Consider the following 6,000-nt stretch of genomic DNA (forward strand, 5'->3'; position numbering starts at 1 on the left):
ATAAAAATGTTTCAATAGAAATAGGATGGCTAGACACTTGCCAGAGAATCTGATGGCCTGGGTTCTCTTAAAGGCTTGTAATTGACACCTAATGTTTCTTCAATTTTGTCATTTGTCTCCAAATAAGGAAACAACCAACATAACATTTTCTAATTGCTATAGACACGTGGAGAGAAATCTTATTTTTTTTGCATAGAGTTTTTGAGGTCCTGATAAAGGTATTAAGAAAGGTCTCATTCTCCTCACATTTTTTTTCCTGAATTAGGTATAGAGAAATAAAGTATTGAATCTTTTTCTTTCATTTTTAGATAATTCAGTGAAACTTAGTCCTGGTCATGAGGGACAATGAGCTATGAGTAAGGAGAGAAAAAGAGGAGCTAAAAATACCCAGTCTTCTGGATTTCTTAGAGGCACAACTTTTCTGACTGGTTGTAAACCCTGCCAACTAACCATAGTCAAAAAAAAAAAAAAAAGAGAAAGAGGGAGGAGGAAGAAGAGAGGAGGAGAGGAGAGGAGAGGGGAGGAGAGACAGAGAGAAAGAGAACACAACAAGGAGGATATTTTCTTTTATGGACCAAAGAGGATGGCCTTGTAGGCGAGCCTGAGGCCAGGCAGGGAGCAGTGATGAGCTGGATAACAGAGAGGAGCCATTGTGGAACTACCAGTCTGATCCATAGAATATATGGATGAAGAATTCAATCTAAACCTGAGGTCAAGGACTGTTCAGTGCTTTAGAGCACCACGCGTTCATGCCTGCCATGAACTAACTGTGAGATTGTTCCTATTGGATTTTTACCATTTCTTTCTTTCACAAATATACTGAGGCAAGGAATAGACCTAGGATCACAATATAGTACATGCCTAATAAGGGGAAACATTCACTTCATCCTTTGGGTTTGAGGGTGGGAAGAAAAAGATCATGGGCATTTAAAATCAAGCATAAGAAATGGCAAGGAGGAGTCTAGGGAGGTAGGAAGAGGCCTGGTAATACAAGATCTCACATGCCGTGCTCAGGAGCTCACACTGTTTTCTATAGGTAATAGGGAGCTACTCAAGGGTTTAAAGAGAGAAGTAGCAGGGTTTAGTTTTAGGTATTCAGTTGGGGGAAACATGTGGGAAAGTGGACTGGAGTCTGGTGGCTAATGCAATAGTCCAGATGAGAAATAAGGCCTGTGGCTGAGCGTGGTGGCTCACACCTGTAATCCTAGCACTTTGGGAAGCCAAGGTGAGTGGATTACTTAAGGCCAGGAGTTCAAGACCAGCCTAGCCGACCTGGTGAAACCCCCATCTGTACCAAAAAAAAAAATTAGCTGGACATGATGGTGCTCCCTTGTAGTCCCAGCTATGGGGGAGGCTGAGGCAGGAGAATCACTTGATCCCAGGAGGCAGAGGTTGCAGTGAGCCGAGGTTGTGCCACTGCACTCCAGCCTGGGAAAGAGCGAGACTCTGTCTCAAAAAAAAAAAAAAAGAAAGAAAAAAAGGAAAAAAGAAAGAAGGGCCGGAATTGGGGGAAGTGTAGTAGGTTTACAAAAGAGGAAGAAAACACTAGAAATAATTATGGGGTAAAATTACAGACCTTTATGATAAAATTATTTTAATTTTATTAATAGGGAATTAATTATAATCATAACATCAATGAATAGAGAAGAGGGAATTTTTTAAAATGACCCCAGCTTATCGGGTAAAGGAAGTTGTCACTTACCCAGACAAGACAGAAAGACTAGCTGTGCTCACCAGGGTAAGGAGGTGGGAGGGCAGTGGAGGGAGTGGGTAGAGATGATGTATTCAGTTTTGGACCTGTTGAATTGAATGTATTAAATAGTCACATAGAGATGTCCATCAGGAAGTTGGGGATGAGTCTAAAACTTAGAGATGAGGTCAGAATTGTAAATAAGAATTAGAAGTCATTTGCACTACGCGTGCTAGTTAAAATTATGAGTATGGATAAGATCAGCTAGGGAGATTATTTTTAGCAAGAAGCATTATATAGACTGAGGAATAAAACCTGGGATAAGATTATTCCAACTATGTTTTAAGACTGACTATAGGATAATGAAGTCCATATAGTGACTCTGGAGAGCAGTCATTTTTCTTTTTTACTTTAAACACTTTTTTTGAGGTATAGTTTATATACAGTAAAATGCAGTCATTTTAGGTGTTGAATGCAGTGAGTTGCAAGACTTGTATAAACCTGCATAACCATGACCCAAACAAATTATAGTATGGTGCCACTGTACCCACCCTGAGTGATCTGCTGCCCTTTTCTAGCCAATCCCCCCACAAAAGGAAGCCACGTTCTGATTTGTATCACCATAGATTGATTTGGCCTGTGCTATAATTTCATACTAATGGAATACAGTTTGTCCTCCTTTGTTTCCAGCTTTTTTTGCTCAACATAAAGTTTTGAGATTCGTTTTCATTGCTCTCATGTCTTAGCAGTCTTTTATATTGCTGAATAGTAATCCTTGAATTAACACACCACAAAATGATTTGTCATTTAAGTTTGGAAGTCTGGCACATTTTTCATTATATTTATTCCAATGTGTTTCAGGTTTTTTGATGCATATGACAATTATCTTTTTAAAAATTTTGTTTTCTAGTTGCTATTGCTACTAGGCAGAAATAAGATAGATTTTAGAGGAAACAGTTTTATAAGATATAATTCATATTCCATACAATTGACTAATTTAAAGTGTATAATTCAAAGGTCTTCAGTATTTTTACAGAGTTTGCAACCATCCCCATGATTAATTCTAGAATATTTTCATTGCCTCAAAAAGTAAGTCTGGGCAGGGCATGGTGGCTCACGCCTGTAATCCCAGCACTTTGGGAGGCCAAGACGGGTGGATCACTTGAGGCCAGGAGTTAGAGACCAGCCTAGCCAACGTGGTGAAACCCTATCTCTACTAAAAATACAAAAATCAGCTGGGCATGGTGGCAGGCACCCGTAATCCCAGCTACTCGGGAGGCTGAGGCAGGAGAATCACTTGAACCTGGGAGGCGGAGGGTGCAGTGAGCCGAGATCGCAGCATTGCACTCCACCCTGGGTGACAAGAGTGAAACTGCATCTCAAAAACAAAAAAAAAAAAAAAAAGAGAAAGCCTGTACACATCATTAGCTATCACTTACCAATCCCCTCCTTGCCTCCAGCCCTAAGAAACTGTGAATCTACTTTCTTTCTGCCTATTTTGGACATTTCATGGAAGTGGAATCATATACCAGGTAGTCTTTTGTGATTGGTTTCCTTTACTTAGCATAATGTTTCATCCATGTTGCAGTATGTGTCAGTACTTCATTACCTTTTATAGACAAATATTCTATTGTACATATACATCACACTTTGCTTATCCATTTATTAGGTGATGGACACCTTGGGTTGTGTCTATCTTTCGACTATTATGAAGAGTGTTACTGTAAGCATTGGTGTACAAGATTCGGGACGGACATATATTTTCATTTCTCATGGGAACATACCTAGGTATACATAAGGATTCTCATGGGTGTACATCTAGAAGTGCCAGGTCAAATTGCAACTCTATAAACTTTTGGAAGAACTGCTGGACTCTTTTTTCAAAGTGGCTGCAGTTTTACATTTCTATTTTATACTTCCATTAGTAGTTTATGAAGATTCCAACTTCTCTACATCCTTAGCAACACTTGTTATTTATTTTTATTTTATTTTTTGTAGAGCGGAGTCTCACTATGTTGCCCAAGTTTTTCTCCAACTCCTGGCCTCAAGTGATCCTCATACCTCAGCCTCCCAAAATGTTGGGATTACAGGCATGAGCCACTGCACCCAGCCAACACTTGTTATTTATTTATTTTTGGGACAGTTAGATTTCACAGATGCCAAAACTTGAATGAGATCTGCAGAGGCTTCTTGATGAGCATTTGAAAACCACTTTCACTGCTTTTGTGGCAGGAAAATAGGGTCTGGAGGCAGGGAATATAAGGCCAATTCACACTTCAGCTATGACAGGAAATATTCTCCTCATAGGGTATATGCCGAGTAAATGACTTTGTACCTTTACTTCATCCTCTCAAATTACATCGGGTGTATACCACATTGTGCAGTGTACTTACTTTCTTTATTTTTTTTTTGAGACAGAGTCTTGCTCTGTCACCCAGGCTGGAGTGCAATGGCATGATCTCGGCTCATTGCAACCTCCGCCTCCCAGGTTCAAGCGATTCTCCTGCCTCAACCTCCCAAGTAGCTGGGATTACAGGTGTGTGCTACCACGCTGGGCTAATTTTTGTACTTTTTAGTAGAGACAGGGTTTCACCATGGTGGTCAGGCTGGTCTTGAACGCCTGACCTTGTGATCCGCCAGCCTCAGCCTCCCAAAGTGCTGGGATTACAGGCGTGAGCCACTGAGTCCAGCCTGTACTTCCATTTTCAATAAATCTCTTTGCTCCTTCCTTGCTTTGTGCGTTTAGTCCAGTTCTTTGTTCAAGACTCCAAGAACCTGGACACTCTCCACTGGTAACACTTGGAAGTGAATTCACTGATGGAAGCGTTTTCAACTTCAAAATTCCACGTTTTGTCGTGAACTTTAGATGGATAACCTGTTTCCTTAATGCTTCAGGTTGTGGTCATGAGTGTTTGTTTCACCTTTCCTGACCTTTGGTGGTGAGTTCCCTGAAGGTGGCTCCCTCAGCACTTCTACTCTTCAGGTAAGTCCTAATTCTTATATTAAACCCTTTATTTCTGGCATTTTTGGAGTGGATTTGCTTTCTTAACCAAATAGACAGAAAAAGATTCAGTTCCCAGAGCAGATGATTTGATAGTTGTTGTTCAGGTGAGAGAGCCTAAATGCCAACAAGAAAGATGGAGGTATTAGAAATAAGAATGTGAGAGGCGTTGAGGTCCTGGAGAAGGCAATACAGGTAAAGTCAAGAGGATCGTTGAAGGGATTATCCTTGAGCAGGAGGAGGGAAGGAAATAACCTTCAGATGAGAAAGAAGCTCAGAATGGATGTTGTGTTACGTTGGCTCCTTTGGGGAGCAGACATCAGGGTGCAATTAAATGTGCAAGATATTCATTAGGGAAAATGCTCATTAGAGAAAATAGGACGGAAGGGAGAGGAGACTCGGAGAACTTTGATTTGGGTATGACTCCTGTGAAGGAGAGATGGGGAAAGAGAGGTTGAGTAGAAGGTGTCTTCGAAGCAGTACAGTTCTGAGAAAGTTTTGACAAGAGAAGTCCTCCAGTCAAAGTCAGAACAATCCTGCTTTCTTATCTCTGCCATTTCCATCATGGGCTGCCACGTGGGAATCATAGCCACACCTCAAACTCTGTGGTAGATTTGGAGTACAGCAGTTGGGACCATCAGCCAGTTATGCTCCCTGCAGTCAGGAAGCCAAGAGGCACATTTTCATGTTCACTACAGGTGGAAATATCGATGTTGGTGTAGGTTTTGAAGTGAGGAACAAGAGGTTGAGGTGGTCTATGCCTCAGTTTTTTCATTTATGCAATGAGTTAACTGGAATAATAATCTGAAAAGTTTCTTACACTTCTAAATCCTAGTATTTCCAAGTAAGTATTTTTTTCTTTTTTTTGAGACAGAGTTTTGCTCTTTTTGCCCAGGCTGGAGTGCAATGGTATGATCTCAGCTCACTGCAACCTCCGCCTCCTGGGTTCAAGTGATTCTCCTTCCTCAGTCTCCCAGGTAGGTGGGATTACAGGCGCCTGCCACCATGCCCAGCTAATTTTTTGTATTTTTAGTACAGATGGGGTTTCACCATGTTGGCCAGGATGGTCTCGATCTCTTGACCTCGTGATCCACTCACCTTAGCCTCCCAAAGTGCTGGGATTACAGGCGTGAGCCACCATGCCCGGCCTAGTCTTTTTTGTTTTGCTTTTTTTTTTTTTAAATAAAAAAAGCCAAAGTAATTAATCTATGGTTTAAATGATATCAAATACATAGACAAGCCTATAATGTTAATATAATGTTACTAACAATAATGATGGTGATAATAATGATGTCTAACTTGTCCTGGG

Source organism: Hylobates moloch, unplaced genomic scaffold (assembly GCF_009828535.3).
Source record: "Hylobates moloch isolate HMO894 unplaced genomic scaffold, HMol_V3 SCAFFOLD_3, whole genome shotgun sequence".
In the NCBI taxonomy this organism is placed as follows: Eukaryota; Metazoa; Chordata; class Mammalia; order Primates; family Hylobatidae; genus Hylobates; species Hylobates moloch.